Source organism: Lissotriton vulgaris, chromosome 5 (genome assembly GCF_964263255.1).
Source record: "Lissotriton vulgaris chromosome 5, aLisVul1.2, whole genome shotgun sequence".
NCBI classification, from domain to species: Eukaryota; Metazoa; Chordata; class Amphibia; order Caudata; family Salamandridae; genus Lissotriton; species Lissotriton vulgaris.
Window position 1 is genome coordinate 1,687,839,452 of NC_141693.1, and position 18,766 is coordinate 1,687,858,217.

Consider the following 18,766-nt stretch of genomic DNA (forward strand, 5'->3'; position numbering starts at 1 on the left):
ATGTGATCTACAGCTCACATGCCTGGAACATTTATTTTTTATTTATTGCTGTAAGTAGGTTTATTGCCAATTAATAAAAATAATTGCAATATATACAAATACTAGTCAAATTTTCAATTGTAGGTATGGTGAATAACAGTGACCTTATTAAAACGTGTAATCACATTAAAATCAATTAGTTACATTAAATTTGACTTTGTAGTGTTCATATCGACTTGCTCGTAATGCGACCAAGGTTGCAACTGGCTAGAGACAATCAACAGTTTTAATTTGAAGAGGACGGTGTTTGCTGTGTAAGCAGCCTTGCTACTGAAAGCAGAAATCTGGTGGCCTTGCATGAATGCTGTAACCGTTCAGGAGAGCAATTTCTGTATGGTGGCAGGACCTCATCTGATGGGCCCTCAAATCTGGACATAACAATTTCAATCTAAGGGGTAAGACGGTTGGACAGAAGCACAAAAAAATGGAGAAGTAAGATTTCTAGACTGTGGCCACATATGCGACATTGACGATCTGGCCAGGACTGCTTCCAAGAGGGAACCAAGTCCTTTGATAGAAAAGTGCCTAGTCGAAATAATAATAATGAGTGTTGAGTGGGTGCTGCAATATGAGACGTCCGATATGGTTACAGGCTCCAGGAAGTATAGGAGTGCAGAACTGCGCAGGCATGCCGTTTCTGAGTAAACTCTGCCTTATCGATAGTCTGAGATTGAAGGTGTGCAGCCTTGTTAGTGATCTTTTTGAAGGCAATGAAGTCCAGCTTTGAATTCCAGGGGTTTAGGTTGCCTAAGGCCTGCTCTGCTGCAGGACTGTTGTCCATGAGCTTTTGTGATTGGGCTGCTTCCTCATTTCCAACCAGTCAACCAGTGAAGCTTGTGCGCCTGCTCTAAACTTCTAATGGAGTTTGATAAGGGTGCCCACCCCTGACTGGGCTTTGATGGAACAGGCCGAGCTCCAGTCTCACCAGAGATTAAGATTTATTACGGAAGCCGGAAGAGGCGTTTAAACAGAGTTGATTGGAGCGGATTTAATGATGTTGCATCACTCCCCTTTAACAATTTTGAGCTGTATATGAGTGATGGAAGAAATGTTGGCCTTTTGACCTGTAACAAATAGTGCTGTGTTGTGCTACCAATCTTTTTTTGCAGTAGTTTGAACGCAAACTGTAGTTTATTGACAAGAGCTCTTTTTTGTTTTTTAGGTGCTCTCTGAACAATAGTCGGGTGTCCATTACAATACTTAAGTGTTTGTATGATCTATCACAAAAATAAAATGTATTACTAGCACAAGGACAAGCTCAATAACTGGCACTCTCAGTACTCATACCTGAAGACACTACACATTCACATATATATATGTATATATAATGTAGGAAGCTTGCTATGTGTATGGTATGCCACTAGGTGGTTTTAACATGCACAGAGTGCAGGGGTTCCCCAAAAGTGTACAGGGCTCAATGTAAAACCCTAAGTGCTCTATTAGTGGTAGTGTGGGCGAGCAGTCTTAGGCCTAACCCAGAGGAGTGTAAGATATCTATTGCACAACATTGACCAATAATGGATATGACTAAAAAAGAGACTCACACCAATTTTAGAAAAATAAGCTTTGTTTGTATGTTATTTTAATACCAAGCATCAGTGTGGCTTTATAAAAAGGAGTTGTTTGGCACCAAAGACTCCTGGGTTTAGTGAAGCCATCATGGTACTGTGGAATTCGAGTTGTCAAGTTCCCAGCCCCTGTACTCTCTTTGGATTCTCTGGCACTTACAATATTGAGGAACAGACCCTGATGATGTAGGGACATATCTGCTAATGCAGATATGCACACACATGTGATATAGTGCACCCAGCATTAGGGCTGGCAAGACCTGCTAGAGGAGTGACTAACCTATATCTTGAAAAGAACACTAATGGGTATGGCTCTAGTCAGTAAGGCTGAGCCACTTATCAGAGAGAACAACAAGCCTGTCCATACTGATAATCAATTCAAAGTTAATGAAAAGCGGTGCAAGAACAATACATCAAAACGAACCGCCACTAATTAATAGTTTTTATTTTCAGAACATGATTTTGCTCACTTGTATCTTTTTTACAGCAAATTGCTTTATGTACAAAAACTCACAAGACCACAGAGATATTTACAAAAAGAAACTTAGAAAAAATACCACAATGACTAGCCAGCAATTTGGCTTATCTCACCACTCACATTCATACCTATTCAAACATACACCATTCCTCATTCAGAACCAAGTCCCATCCTACCAACATTCAAAAAGTCAAAAAGGTTTATTGCATAATTAATTAAAATTATTACAAAATTCACATGATAAAAAAACAATGCAAAAGTTAATACATTTTCTGGAATTGTTGCTACTCGACATCCAAGAAATAGAGTAAAATACAGTTTTTAAAAATCGTGGTCAGGCACTGCTCCGTCCGTCTCAGGGTCTCTGTTTATGATCTCTGTGTGAGTCCCTGGAATTAGGGTGGCCCTGATAGCCCACCTCCTCAGCATTCCCCCTGCTCGAATTGTCCTAAGCATTTTTTCACCTCAGCCAGGAATTTGACTCCACGGCATGCCAGGATTATGGAGGAACCTCCCAGCCAACTTGTTACTGCGGGTCTGCAGGAACGGATGTTTAGCTCGTTAAAAATAGATTTCAAATATCGTCGCCTCCGTGCCGTGAGTGCCGGACATACACAGAGAAGATGGGCTAGGGTTTCGGTTTTATAACCGCAGAGTCGACATTGCTCTGTCTGATGGGCGTATTACCAGGATGGTAATAAGTCCTTCGTGACGTGCATACCCATCCGGTAATCTATAAATGCTCTTTTTAGGTAATCGTTAAAGTGGCATGAAAGGTATGCAAGAGGTTTTAATGTTGTGAAGGAGTTAATGATGGTCCAACCATGCCGACGTTTTGCAAGTGTGTGTTTATCCTCCAAAAAGGATTTCCTTTTTGCTGCCGCGTTGGCTGATCTGCTTAGGCATGCTTTGTCTGTCCCGGATCTCCATGCTAATTCCAGCTCCAGCTCTTTCAAACAGATTTTCAGATACTTTCCCCAGGTGTTCTGGGTTTCGATGTCTGCCCGTTTTTTGATTTCTTCCCAGCTCAGCCAGTCCATTGTGTCTGGGTCTGCAGATCGAAGTTTACGACAGAGTTTCACGAAGCCGCTCATGCTCCGGAATTTCTGGTTTTGCAGTCCAAATTCAAGCCTGACTTGTGATGCTGAGGCGGATTTTGGGAGATTGAAGACAGCTTTGTAGAATTTGATCTATAGGTCATTTAATAGATCGGCCTCCTTGCCACACCAATGGCCAGATGTAGGTAACCAAATACCGGTCGGTAACGGCCGAAAATACCGATTTTCGGCCGTTAACGACCGGTATTTGGTATTGGAGATGTAGGGGACAGAAAATCATCCGAATCGGTAAATTTACTGAATCGGTAAATTTACCGAATCGGTAAAGTTTCCGAATCTGTAAATTTACTGAATCGGTAAATATACCGAATCGGAAAAGTTACCGAATCGGAAAAGAAATGGTAAAAAGGACGTTTGAGATGTAGGTAACCTCTAAAATACCGAATTTGCATGAAATTCGGTATTTAAGAGTCGGTATTTACCATGGATTGATATCAGGTGGTAACCAGGTGCAGGCCATAAAAAAGGGCCCAAAATGCAACAGTTTACCCAGAATGGAGGCATTCTATGTGATTGCGATGCGGCTACGGATCAAGGCAGAAGGAGAGAGGGAATGGAGAAGAGAGGAGCAGGTTTTCAGGCAGAGGATCACCATATTCCAACAGACTGAGGCTGAGATCCTACAAAGGTACAGGCTAGACCCCCAAACCATCCTGGACCTAATCAAGGACCTCCACCCACTGTTGGAGCACCCAACCCAAAGGGCCCATGCCATCCCACCCCATGTGCAGGTGCACTGTAGCCTACACCTGCTTGCCTCTGGGAGCTACCAGAGTGTCGATAGGTGGGGTGTCCCAGAGCTGCCTGTCCAGGTTTTTCAGAAAATTTCTTGACGCCATGTTGCAGAGAATGCATGTGTACATCAGCTTCCCTGCAACGCACGCTGAACTGGTCAGGACCAAGACTGACTTTTATCAGATGGCGCATTTTCCCAATGTCATTGGCTGCATTGATGGGACCCACATCCCAATATGCCCACCTGCTGCCACAGAGTACATTTATAGAAACAGGAAATCCACACACACAATAAATGTACAGGTAATCTGTGATTCCAAATTTATCATCACGGACACAGTTGCCAAGTTTCCCGGGAGTACCCACGACTCCTACATCTTTCAGAACAGTGGCATCTACTCACGGCTGACAGTGGGGGAATGTGGCGAAGGCTACTTGCTAGGTAATACACTGTGTGAATCTCCCTTGATACATATTGCAGCTGTATGTGGATATGTGCATGTGAGTAATGTATTTCCATTCTTACAAATAGGAGACAGTGCATATGCCCTTCGGTCATTCATCCTCAACCCTACCTCAACCCTTCAACACCCAGCCAGAGGAGGTACAACAGGGCACACAAATCCTCCCGGAACATTGTGGAGCACACCTTTGGACAGTGGAAGAGCAGGTTTCGGGGCCTGCACAAGAGTGGAGGGGCACGCCAGTACACACCAGTGACCTGCTGCAAAATTATTGCAGCCTGTGCAATGTTGCACAACCTTGCAGTTAAGAAGGGCACTGAAGTGGAATTGTCAGATTTCAAGCTCTGCCTGACCCACACACAGCTGGACATGCAACACCAACAGATGGCAGACACAGACGGGAAGAGATCACACGCAACTTCTTTAAGTAAGTAAAGAGACACAGACAGGTGGAGTATGCACCCAACGTAGTTTAATTTTGTCACTATGCAGGTATCTAAGGCACAAATGTGCAACACAAACTTTAAATTTTCAAAATTATATGTCCTGGGTCACTTCCCCATAATATCAACTGTTCATTTGCGTCCACGCTTAGTAGTGGCAGATGTATGTGGCTCACTGTGTTCGCTGGGAGTTTGGGCTGTAGCCTCACCTTGTCGCCTGCTGCTCCTCCATGCTCTCTACACCAATGGGGCTTGCCATGCGGCTCCTACTTGTGCTCCATTCACTCTCTGGCACATCAATAGCAGCAGTTTGTGCTGTTTGAGCATTTATTAGTGCCTCAAGAGCACCGTTCATCCTGGTTATGCCCCTTGTCACCTCATTGCTGTTTTGCGTCAAACACTCCTGACTGTTTATGCTTCGCCTGCATAGCAGGGATGTGGCTGTGGCCAGGCGGTGAATTGCTTTGTTTTGTTGATGTGCACGCTGCTTCTCCCTGCACCTTGATGCTATCTCTGTGTCCAGTTTGGTACACAGTAGCTGCACCGATTGTGTCATTTCATGTATCCCTGTAGCCATGTTCTTGTTCACTTCCACCAGTTCCCTGATGCCCTTTCCTATTTCTTCCATATTTCCATTCAGGTTGCGCATTTGACGTTGACAGGACATGATGGCCTTTCCCTGCATCCTCTGGATCTTCACCATGCTCCCCTCCAGGCCTTGGAACACACTGGACCCCTCCCCACGTGCACCTACACTCCTTTGTTGGACTCTGCGGCGTCTTGTGCTACTACGGACAACCTCTGCACTGGACTGCAGTGTGGCAGAGATATCATCTCCAGGCAAGGTGTGTGTGTCTTCCACCTCCATTTCACCGGCAGATGTGTCCATTTCTATCAGTGGGGCAACTACATGCCTCCTGCTTGGTTGTGCTGCAGGTGTTTCAACATGCAGTGATGCTAGCATATCTGGTGAAGACATTAACAGAGGGGACTGTGAACGTCGTGGGGATGCCTGCAACTCTTGATTGATTTCAGGGTCTTGGGAAGGTGGCTGGCTACTCGGTACACCTGTTTCCTGTGATGCACTGGGACCTGGCTCCTGACTTTCATCCCTCTCGGGTGCCGTGCCTTCAGTCTCCTGTGACTGCCTTCTGGATGTGTGACCTGTGGACATATGAGCGTAAATCAGCTAAGCGCAAATGTCTCACAGCCACTACAATTAAATCTTTTCGAATTGCACCATGTACATGTTGCCTGCCCTTCATTATGTCTGCAATCATTTGCCTAACTTGGTGGTTGCTGTGCTGTATGACATGGTCTTTCATTAACTGATTACATGTACCATGATGCATTGCTACTGTATAGTGCTGGCACACCTGGACTGGGGTCACTTAGCTTCAAGAGGTGAGGGAGGGATGAGGGTGTGAGGGGGATTGCTGTGCATGCATCTTACCTTTTCTGCTTGCACCTTTGGCTGAGCTGTCCACTTCTCCCAGTCCGCAGACGCTTTCTGGCTCTAAGGTTGAGGCCCCCATCTCCTCCAGGTCAGTGAGGGGGGGTGCTGTGTTCTTTCCTCCACCAGTTTGCGATGCCGGCTTGTGGTGGTCTGCCAATTTCTTTTTTGTGAGGCTCCTCAGGTCATAGAACCTCTTTTTCAAGTCCTCTGTGTCTCTGGTGGTCACTCCCACAGCATTTACTTTGTCCAGAATATCCAGCCAAATCTTCCTTTTGGCAGATTCAGCCACAGTGAGGGACTGCCTGCCAAACAGTTTGTGGTGCACCTTCACCACCTCCTCCACAAGGACCTGTAGCTCTATGCTGCTGAATTTCAGCTTTCTCTTCCTCTCGGGCTGCTCTGTGTGTTTGCTAGTTGCCATTTTACAGGTTTTAAACTGCACAAACTGTTTCTACTGCTGCTCCCAATCTCTCTGCTCCAACTGCCTCTCCAGAAGCTTCTAATTAGTTGCAGCTGCCTGTGTAGCCACTTCCTGGTAGGGAGGGGGAGGGTGGTTGCACCTGATTGGCTGTTTTCTTAAGTTTTACTTTTGCTTGCTTTCCGATTCGGAATTTACCAATTCAGTATCTACCGAATCGGTATTTCCCATTCATTCCTATGGGCCAAAAGGCCCATAGGAATGAATGGGAAATACCGAATCGGTAAATTCCGAACGTCCGATTCAGAATTTTACCGAATCGGTAAAAAATACCGAATTTTTACCTACATCTCATTTACCGATTCATGAATACTGAATCGGTAAATGAGATTTACCTACATCTGGCCCCAAGTAACTAGACCGTAAGATAAGGTGGGCAAAATTTGGGCTGCCATAACTTTTAATAGGTGCTTATAATTAGGGCAGTCCATTTTTGCTTTTAATGAACGGTACGCAAAGATTAAAGATTGGGATTTTGCTTGTGTTGCTGCTTTATGCTCCTTGTGTTTCGCTCCTTTTGATATGGTTATTCCCAGGTACTTGTATGACCCTTGTTCTTCCACTGTTGCCCCATTCGCCGTCCATTTGTATTTAAGCTTTTGTGGATCTACTAGACGTACCACTTTTGTTTTTTCCAGCCTTTCCCGTTCCAAGTAAGATGTTAATTTATTTATTGCTCTTTGTAGGCCGATTGGTGTTTTGCTCAGCAATACTATGTTGTCTGCGTATTGTAAAAAGTGTATTGAGTTGTTGGCCAATGATGGTGGGTGACTTTCAGCCGATTCCAGCACGCTTGTGAGGTCGGAGAGGAAAAGATTAAAAAGAGTAGGGGCTAATACGCAACCTTGTTTTAGGCCTTGGTGCGTTGGGATACTCGTGGTTGTGCTGCCTCCGTTACCCAGTTTCACTCTTGCCCATGCCCAAGTATTCTTATGTAGGACTTTTATAGCTTTTAAAAGTTGGTGTGGCAAGGCCCAGCTCTTTAATTTTCCCCATAAGCGCTCTCTGTTCACCCGGTCAAAAGCAGACTGTGCGACCTGGCCCTAGACTGGCTTACGTCCTACTTGGACAACCGACAACAAGCCCTGGCACTACCACCTTTCCGATCAGCCACTAGGCGGGTGAAACAGGGAGTCCCTCAAGGATCGGCAATCAGCCCGATCCTATTTAATATATACCTCCGTCCCTTGATAGCACTGATAAAGTCAATCGGCATATCTGTTGTCAACTATGCCGATGACACTCAGTTGATTTTTTCATTTGAGGGCTCAGAGACTATCTCAAGGGATGTCTTTCACCGTTGTATGGCAGCCACAGCGGCATGGCTGCGAGCCAATGCGTTGCAATTCAACGGATCAAAAACGGAGGTACTCCATTGCTCCTTGGACCGAACTCCCCGTACACTACCGGCTGATTTCTGGCCAGTATCCATCCCGGGATCGGTGGAGGCGGCAGAGTCAGCTCGCAACCTGGGAGTTCTATTCGAACCCAACTTGCAGCTTGATGCCTCCGTAAACAAAACGGTAGCAACATGCATGGGTCTGCTCCGTGCTTTACGGAAAATCCTGCCACTTCTTCCACGGGGCTCCAGAGCTGAGGTAGTGCGCAGTTCCATTCTCAGTAGGATCGACTACTGTAACGCACTACTTTTGGGTGCCCCGAAGATTCTGATCCTAAAGCTCCAAAGGATACAGAATATGGCCGCCAAACTGGCCTTGTCTCGACCACGGTCCGCCTCTTCATCGGTAGCTTTGGCCGATCTACATTGGCTTCCAGTCCAGCAGAGAATTGCGTTTAAGGCTCTCTGCCTTGTTTTTAGGGCCCTGCATGGACTGGGACCAATACCTCTTCAGACCCTCTTCCTCTGGTATCAGGCAGCCAGACCTCTAAGATCATCTTCGGCGTTCTTGGTAAAAGTCCCTAAAATTAACAGAACGAGAATGGGTGGTCGCGCTTTCAGTTTTGCGGCTGCCACGATGTGGAACACCCTCCCCCTGGCATTAAGGAGCTGCCCTGATCTGCTCACTTTCAAAAAGAGCCTCAAAACTTATCTGTTCCCCAGAGTAATGTAGCTGTCTTAATAGATGCACGGTTCGGTCTCAGCGCCAGGATACCCTTGGGGGTGACAGTTGCGCTTAATAAGCAATAAATACAATACAATACAATACAGACTTGATATCGATAAAACAGGCATACAGCCGGGCTCCCTTGGCTACCGCTAAATCGATTAGGAGTGACAGACAAGTTAAGTTTGTTATCGTTCCCATTCCTTGCCTGAATCCTGTTTGAAACTTGGGAATTATCTTTGTGACTCCAATCCAAGCTTGTAGCTCTAGTAGAATGCAAGAGGCGTAGAGCTTGGCCTCCACGTCTATTAAGGATAACAGCCTATAGTTTGCGGGATTGCGATGGTCTCAGTGCTTAAATATCTGGTGAATAATATTACCTTTCCAGGAGGCAGGGACCTCTACTTGTTTATATATGTGGTTTAAAAGAGGCGTTAGGGTCTCTGACCACAAGGCCGGATCATGCTTAAAGATCGCGTTTGGCAGCCCGTTCGGGCCTGCTGCTCCTTCTGACTTCAATCTTGATATAAACTTTCTCAATTCGTTTTTGGTGGTTAAATCGACCGGTTGGGTGGGCCCCTTTAGATCTTCCTCAATCTCGGATTCTTTATTTTCCTTACTCTTAACTCCGTTTATTTTCTTCTCGTTTACCTGTATCGCCCGTAAACCGTTAGCGGGGCCTGGGTCTGTATCACAGTATAAGGTATGCACATGGAGGGTCCAAGTTTCAACTCCGACCCCTGCTTCCTGTGGGAGTTTTGCCCCTTTATTTAGGTAATTAATGATTCCCCAGAAGTTGGACTATTAAGGTGGTTTTTCCAGATCGTTTCCTTGTACGAGGACTTCGCGACCCTCAGTGACTTCCTATAGATGCTCCTGGCTTCCTCCAGGTTGGATTTGTTTATCACTAACCTCAATTTTTTTTGGCTAGCAAGTGCTCGGACCTCCTTGGCGACCTTTCTTTTTTTTGATCTTAAGTCCATGTTGAACCATGGCTCCTTCTTGATGTTAATATTACTCTGATTCCCTGGCCTTGCTGGAAACTTTTGCAGTAGGTCCAGAATCATTTGCTCCCAGTTGGGTACACGGTCCTCCTCTTTTTGGTTCCCTAGGTTGGCCATATGAGCTTTAACAGTGTCCTCAATTTTGCCCAACCCTTCTCCCCGCCATTTTATTTTTTTTAGGTGAACTTTGATGCGTGGTGTAGGAGAGAGGTCATTCTTGGTGCCGTGGTGGGCGCGATATTCAGGCTTGTTTATTTGGGGGAAGTGATCACTTTCTACACGATGTTCAATTTGAAATGATTCAATGCCGGGAATTAGCTCCTCACTTACAATAGTATAGTCAATTGTTGAATGGGCCCTGCCGCTCAGGTATGTAACACCTGCCGGACTGTCACCCTTTGTGTTGCCATTCAAAACTGACAGTCCTAATTCTTTTAAGCTAGTCGCTAACTTTTTTCCACCACTATTTGATGTCGTCTTCGCCTGGTTTTTTCCAATAAGATCGTAGTTGAAGTAGTTGAAGTCCCCGGAGATGAACAGTGGACATTGCGAGTAGGTTCTTTGCATTACTTTAATCAATGATATTAGGCTTGCATATTTTTCTTTTTGTGACTTCCTATCAGGATGGATATAGACATTGATTATTAAAAGTTGCCACTGTTGAGTCCCGAGTGGCGGGGTTTCGGTGATTCTGATCACTTGAGCCCAATTGAAACTCATGTCCAGATCTTCTGATTCCCAATTGTATTTTTGGGCTACATAGGTTGATAATCCATCGCGGGGATGCCCAAAAGTTGAAAAACTTTCTGCAAATATATGGTGTTCTTTGAATCCTGGGATTGAGGTGGGTTTTAATTTCCATGACTCTTGTATCAAGATTACGTCTTGTTGTTGGAAGAAAACTTGCGTTTCGTGGTCATGCGCCATTCCTTGGAAGCCATGCACATTCCATGAGCAAAACGAAACACTTGGTGGCTTTTTTCAATTCTGAGGGTGCTTCCTGTTATGAATCGCCCTGGAGAAATTTGGGTCTGGGTTAGGTAGGTTTGTTGCTCAGTGCCATGGGTATCCAAGACCAATCCATTCTATCCAGCCCATGATGACCAGTTGTTTGTGGGTTATCTGACGGGAGGACCCTATTCCTTACAGTTGATGCTACTGGCGAGGAAGCCCGAGCGCCTCGCAGACAGGTGGTTTGACATCCTCTATTTCCTTTTCCCTTTTTTTGGTAACATGTACTGTTTTGTAAAGGATAGGAATACCTTGGACGCTTGTGTCGTGTAATGGAAATGCCCCATGGTTCAAACTGGGTTCTTGCAGAATATATCTTTTCTACCAGGTCCTTTGAGGCCCAAGTTGTGACTGTTTCCTCGATGTCCGCATTGTTTCCGTTTGGTTGAAATTCAACGGCTAAAAGGTCCTGGGACGTTATCTCTTTTAGAACTGTGGTTTTGTTAAACAATTTTAGCAGGTTAACTCGGTTGAGAATGTCCTGCGTCTCCTTTGTTGGATATTCGGGGATAAATGTTAATTTTAGCTCAGAAGGCTCTGAATGATGGATGAACTCTTTAGACGTTTGTGTTAAGTCTGCTTTGGGATGTAACGAGTTGTGGAATTGAATGCTATCAATCGTTGTATAGGTCACTTGTTGTTCTTGCTCTTCCTGCGCTGCCTCAATTGTATTTATTATTTTCTGTATTGGTCCTGTTTTGATTAACTTTGTTGGAACAGTGATTGATTCCCTTTGAATTAGCGAACATTTACGTCCTTTTTCAAAAACTGTGAATCGCATGGGGATTGGTACGGTTTTGGTTTCTGGTACTGCTATTTCTCCATGGATTTCGTTTGGGTTTTTTCCAAATGTTGTGGATGTGTGCTGCGTGCTACTAGCTTTTGTGCCCTGGTTGGTTTCCTCTTTGGGCGTACTTTGTGCACCCGTACTTTTTTTGCCGGGGCTAGTGTAGATTTTGTTTGCTCGCAGCCGCCGTAACCAGCCACTTTTGTGGGCTTAGTTTTTTCTTGTCTCAGCTCTTGCTCTTTTGTTTGCAGGACCGATCTTGTTTCCCTTTGATAGTTGTGACCTGGGGTTGGGGATGGGCTCGAGTTTCTGTGTTGTTGAATGGGGATGTTTATGGCTCCAGAACTCAAGCCTCCTTCCCTAGATGAGTTTGGTAAAGTTGTCTTGTCTGGTGAGTCGGTGAATATCTCCTCTCCACCTGGTGACCTATTCTTTGATTCAGATTTGTTTTCTTGGGGGATATTCGTTTTAAATATGGGAAAGATGTTGCCAAGATCTGTATTTGGTTGTTTTTTATACTTTAGCCTGGCCTTCCTGGCCCTTTTCCTTTGCCTCTTTGTAGGCTTGTCCTCAATAAAGGATTTTTGGGTGAGCTGTATTACATCCATGTCAGAGGCTGATCTTTGTAAACCTACTTCCCTTGAAATTTGTTCTTGATCCGTTATTGGTTTACTTCTTGTGAGTCCATTTATGTGCTTTCTCTTGACTATTTGGGACTTATCCAGGTTAAGTACGATTTATTTCGCCCGAGTGTGGCTACAGGGTTGTTTTAACTCCTCTAAGATGTCCATCAGGATGGCCGGGAGGCTTGATAACTTTTCGATTATGCTTCCGCATCCACAATTACACTGTTGTTTACTGAAGCTAGTATAAGCCTCTGATTTCCCCCGATTTGTTAAGAGCAATGATAGGGAGTCCAATTTTGCATTTATACCCGAAATATGGTCAGCCACTAGAGTAATGAGGTCAATCTGAATTTTGTTTGATTGGTAATTCAGCACCCTTATTGCTTGATCTAGGGTGCTTAGCAGGGATTGAGTCCATGACGTAGATGGCTGATCTTTTTGGAGTTTGCTCGAATCCTTGAGCTCTGAGTCCAACGTGCACCCCGATGAGATTGTAATCGGCGCAGAATGGTTAGGATGAAGTTGGTTTATTGGCATAATGATGCTCTCATTTCTGGATATTTTTTGTTGGTCTCTTTTTGCCGCGGGGCAGCGAGGGGTTGAAACCACCATGCCAGGACTCAAATGGCGATCATTAAAACCATGTTCTGTTCGTGGGGCTCTCCCTTGGGAATCTATATACTTAGTTATTCTCTCAGTAAGTTCCTCGAGTTGGGAATCGTTTGATAGAAAAAGAGGTTTTAGCCATGGGTCCCCTTCTTGACAAGATGAGTTAGATAAGTTACTATGTCTTGAGATTCCCTCCTTGGAGCCCTTGATTGCCTGTGTGTAGTCATTTGCTTCATCTAATTCCGAGGTTGTTGCACTTTTACTCGGGATCAAACAGTTATCCTTTGCGAGGGGATCGTCTATGATGTCCTTTACAACTCCACCTCCCATATTTTCTTTTATGGCTGAGGGAGTGTTGGGGTGGTGCACTTGGGCGGTGACTAATGCCGATTTTCCCTGAGGTGAGAGACCCAGACGCGGTGGAGGGGGTAGAGACCCTGGTTGGTCGCTGTTCATATTCTGCGGGCTTTTGGCCCGTGGGGAAAGTGCGTTCAGTGGTGCAATGGGACTTGGCAATTTGCAAGCCTCGGCTGTTGGTGCGTAAATTGCTGCAATTGGATCCTTTAAATAGAAAATTTTTAAAAGACTAGTTTTCCATATGGTGTCCGATGTTGGTTCGGGGGTTGGTGCTGAAACCAACCTCTCCCTAGAATTTGACGGGATCCCTGTTTCTAACGGCGATTTAGCTTCCGCGGTTGGCTTCCTCGATTTTTTTTGAGTTTTTTTGCTTTCCACGGGTTGACGCATTTTCCCTGATCTCATTTCCAGAGTGGGGTCCTTACGTTCCTTTTAGTCCTGCTTGAGAATCTGGCCGTAAAAGTTAAATGGGGGATTTAAAAAAATAATAATAATTGTCTCTTGTCTCTTGATTGATGAATGCGAATCCTGCCACTTGCTGCTGGCCGTGGGCAGGCCTTTCAATTTTCTGGTGCTTATATTGCTCCTTACTGCAAGTCTGGTTTGTAGGTTGAGAAGCAGGAGCAGAAGGGGTGCGGGTCCCGGTGCCTATAATTCGCACTACGACGTCCCTGCTGCCTCTGCCCCCGGTACCGCTACCGCCCTGTTTGAAGTTGACTTGGGCAGAAACTGGCATAGACTGGAGCCGAGGTTTGGCAGTAGCTGCGGCAGACAATGGGCAGGCAAAGGGCGAACAATGGGCGGACGGGCGAGCGGGCAGGCCGGCTAGGGGTGCAGGGGGTACAGCCAGCAGTGCAAGCCAGCCCCCGGTGGTTGTCTAGCTCCGGTTCCTCCCACGCCTCCACTGACGCCGGCTCCTGTCCACCTTACCGCTCTCAGTAGCAGCCGTCTGCCCTCAGCCTTGCTCAGCGCTCACTCTGCTCCACTCTGCCGCGAGCCTCGCATTCTGCTGCTCTGCTGCGTGTAAGATCCGGACTGGATCATGTCCTCACTTGCTCGCAGGCTCGAAACATGAGAAAGGCCCAAAAGCGACGGCCGCTTTGATGTATGATGTAACCGGCTCCCGGTTTTCAGCGGCTCCTGCCGCTTTGGTGTTTTGGTGTTTTATTTAAGCGGCTCCTGCAGCGTTTGGTTTACAGCGGCTCCTGCCGCGTTTGGTTTTCAGCGGCTCCGGCTCCCACCGCGTTTGTTCCGCAAACGGCCGCTAATGATGTTTAATGCAAGCGGCTCCTGCCGCGTTTGGGTTTCAGTGGCTCCTGCCGCGTTCGTTCCACAGGCGATTCCACAGGCGGCAACGGCCGCTTTGAAGGCCGCTTTAATGTTTTATGTAAGCGGCTCCTGCCGCGTTTTGGTTTTCAGCTCCTGCCCCGCGGCTCCTACCGCGATCGCTCCACAAGCGGCAACGACCGCTCCGGGGGTCCAGGCAACGGCGGCTCCCACCGCGTTCTAATTCTCGGCGGCTCCAGCAGCTTACTTGCTGCCACGACCGCCTTGACTGCCTTTGGTTTCAATCGTTTTCAATCGTTGGCGGCTCCTGCCAGCACAGCTCAGCACAGCTAGCCTCTGCGTCTGACTCTGACTCTCCACCTGTGATTCAAGAGCTCAGTACAAACATTCACATACCCACTCCTTGGCAACCTAAATCCCTATTTTTCTTAAATTAACAAACAAAGGAAACTACCCCAAACAAAGAACCAATTTACATCAGGGATTGGTTGTGCACGACATATAATATCGGTAATTTTTTTGTTTACACAACACAAACTAGACTTTTTAAAGGTACAATTTTTTGGCACACAACATAAGGTCTACGCATTTTGAACCCACTTCTTTCAGGGGTTCTCTTCAGGACCTTAAACTTAAACTTAATGCCTAGGTCCTTACAACTAGACTCCCTCTGGTGTTAACTTCCCTGGTCCATCCTGACCAATATGGCTTCATCCCTCACCATAGCTGCATTTGTATATACATTGTATTCATAGGGTTAATACCACACTGGCCCTTCTAAACCGTCTTACAAACCCCTGCGATCTTATGCGTATTGAATTAGAAAAAGCATTCAACTCTCTTGATTGGGACTTCTTGATGGGAGTACTGGGCGCTCTAGATTTGTGCCTCATTTTATGTCTTATGTTTGAGGGCTCATGTAAGACTTCATGGTATTATTCCCCATCCTTCCTGATCCAGAAGGGTACTTAGCAGGGATGACCAATATCTCCTTCCTGTTTGCGCACGCTAAAGAACCCCTAAAACATGGGTTAGATGTAAGCCCAGGTATGGGGGTTTCGCTGGTGGGGTTGTAGAGGACCACATTGCCCTATACAAGGATGACATGATGTTGTTTCCTTCTTACCCAATAGCCACATGGTCTAGCCTTTTCTAACTGGGCAGGCCTCCAGTCTACAGGTGAATTGGCCCAAGTCTCTCCAGGGAGGAGGCGTACTGGAAAATCCAACTCCCAACCAATCTGTAAACTTATTTTTCACTACATTGGCATCCATATTTCCCTGCTCCTTAACCTTACATGGAGCATCAACGGTACCCCATCTTTTAGCCAAAATGAAGAAAGACAATTCACAGATGGACCACGCTGCTGCTCAATAGTTTGGGCAGAGCGGCACTGTTTAAGATGTTGCTCCTGCTACAGTTCCTTTTTGTTCTCCAGAACTTTCTGCTGGTGATCCCACAGAAATGGTTTAGGGAGTTGCAGGCTAGGATACACTAATTCCTATGGGCAAACCAAACGCTTAACAATGCATTTTGACAAATATGTGCAATAAACCTTAAAGGGGGAAATGAGAGCGGCTCAATTGTGCCTCTATTACTGGGCTTCTCAAACCCTGGTTTTAAATGACTTGCTCAATGGGGGTGGCAAGGCCCTGCATTCTGGACCTAGGACTCTATAATGCTTTGCAATATAAAAGGGATGATGTATTGGTCCACCATTCTCCACTCGCATCCTGAACACTCTAAGGTGGTGTTCTTTGCCTGGAAGTCAACATTGAGATGTTTACAGTGGGACCGCAGGATAACTTTGGAGACACCTCTTTGGAGGGGAGAGCTAGTCAAACACACAGCATGGCTGGGGGGCTTCAGTAAAAGTGACCTTATTGGTATCTAGATCCTGGGGGATGTTTGGCGGGGTTCTCACATGAAGTCATTTTGGGACCACCAGGTAGAATTTGCACTTCATAAATCACAATTCTATAAATATCTATAGCTTTGTCACAGTATACTACCCTGCAGCACGGCACTGTCTGAGACCCCAGAATATAATTTGATGGAGGCCAAAAACTTTATGGGTCAACAGGGGAAAGGCAGATTCTCCCGCATGTACAAATTCCTGGTCATTAATTCTCTAGATCTCTTTGTGGCACTCAGGGAGAGGTGGGAGGCTTGGGTAGGCCCTGTAGATAAGTGGCTCAATATATACTGGACCAAAGTAAGGCACAGTGTGTATAGAGTCCACAATCCCCAGAGGTTTAACAGAGGCTAAAGTTAGATATAACCTTACTCTCTAAAGTGGTAGCGTCGTCGAGCTGTAAGTCAGTATCAGAGGACAGTGTACAGCATTTGTTGTACACATCCAGTCAGCAAATGGTCTCACACACTCAAGAACTGAACTCTAGGCCAATTGTTTTGTATCAAAAGATATAGTGGTTTTATTTTTAGAACCAACAAGGTATCAACATATACTTTCTCAGAATGGATTACTTTAGTTAAATACTTTTCAAATAGGTAATAGGCTCTTTGAATACAATGATCACAGTTTGTTGCAATAGGCAACACAATTCCAAACACAATGCAAGATTGAGCTCAATGGGAATTTTCAGTTAAATGCAATTAATTACTTTGTAGATTACTTTTCTAACCACAAGACTGGATCCTAGATTCAGTCCTGGGGCATGTCCTGTAAACAGCTAAGTAAAAGCGTTTTGGTTACAGTAGTGATTTTTAAGGTATATTATTGTATTTTAAAAGTTGACACTTGGAAACGTTTTCAGTTGAAATTACCAATGCTATCCTATGGAAGGAAATGTATTTGCAGGTAAAGTAAGTTCACGTTACTTTTGTAATCCAGTACTCCATATTTATGGCAAAGTCACGTAGCACAGCAAGTCACCTTGCTGCAGCACGATGCATGTCAGGGAAAAGGCACAAATTAGCTGTATTTAAAAGAATGCAGCACATTCCTGCTTTTGTCCCTGCACTGGCGCCATTTTGCGCTGCCTAGCGCCAACGCAGGCACTGTTGCACCATGGTGCAAGGGTGTCTGAGTTGTAAGGAGGATTGTTTTTGTGCAGGAAGGGGCACATTCCTGCTCAAACACAATCCTTTAAGGGACTTTTCTTTCTATGTGTGCTGCAGAACTCAACACACATAGAAAGAGGTAGTAGCGTGGAGAAATAAAGACATTTCTCCTCTGTACGCCTCACCCGGGATGGTGTAGCATTTTGGCACATTCCCAGGTCTACCAGTAATGTTAAATCTGGGAATGTGTCAAAATCCATGGCATCTCCCATTGAACGCCTTCCCAGGGCATAGTAACGCAACACAGCTATTTGCGCTGCGCTACATTATTCTGGATTTATGAAGTCACTCATGGCCATGCATAGCTCCATAAAACATATTTTGGGCTTGCGTCACACATGCACCACGTTGGGTGCAATTGCAATGCAACCCCACTCATTAAAACGCCCCTTGTTGTTTTATGAAGCTGCATGGACAAAGATTTTGCAAGAGCTGATAAAGGTTTGAAATTTCTCACCATTGTGGTTACTGCTTCTACTGATACAGGGGCGAAAGTTGAAAAGGTCGGCCTGTCGACAGGTTGAACTTTCTTGTGCCTGTGGTGCGTTGTGTTTGGTGACAGTTTCTTGTATGAACTACTCTACTTTACTGACAGACAACAAAAGTAGGTTCTCAACCTAGCTCTGCTTCCAACAGTACATACGAATCTATTGCATCTGCATGATCGACCTTTCCATAGAGTCTTAGAGTTGGCCCTATCTCTTATGGTGAGTATTATTCCCATTCCTCCTTGCTTTCTCTTCTCTCACAACTTGCCATTCATCATAATGTTCTCCTTTCCCTTACTAGCCTTGTGTCGCTCTAAATGAATTCCTGTCTTGTTCACTGAATTCACAATTGACTGTTTCTCATAGGACCATTTAATATTTTAGTACAACACAGTTAAGGTGTGATGCCTGTGAAAAGAGTATTGAAACTCCAGAGGCATGAATAATTAACAAGACTCCATTGGTATGAAACATGTTTGAAAGTCTAAAGATATGAGAAGTAGCTTTACTCACTCCAGTGAAATGTGAATCACAGAGATGCAAATGAAATTGGAATAACCAAGATTCCAGTGAGATGGGGAATGACTGAGATTCCAGTGATACATGGAAAAGTGAGAGTGAGACACCTGCAAGGTTGGAATGAGAGAGACTACAGTAGCATAGGAATG

At 45.4% G+C, this 18,766-nt stretch overlaps 1 protein-coding gene across 1 annotated transcript in view; it reads right to left on the reverse strand.

Annotated features, from left to right (window-relative positions):
* Positions 1-18,766, reverse strand: part of MRC2 (mannose receptor C-type 2) — a 531,676-nt gene that overhangs the window by 56,175 nt on the left and 456,735 nt on the right.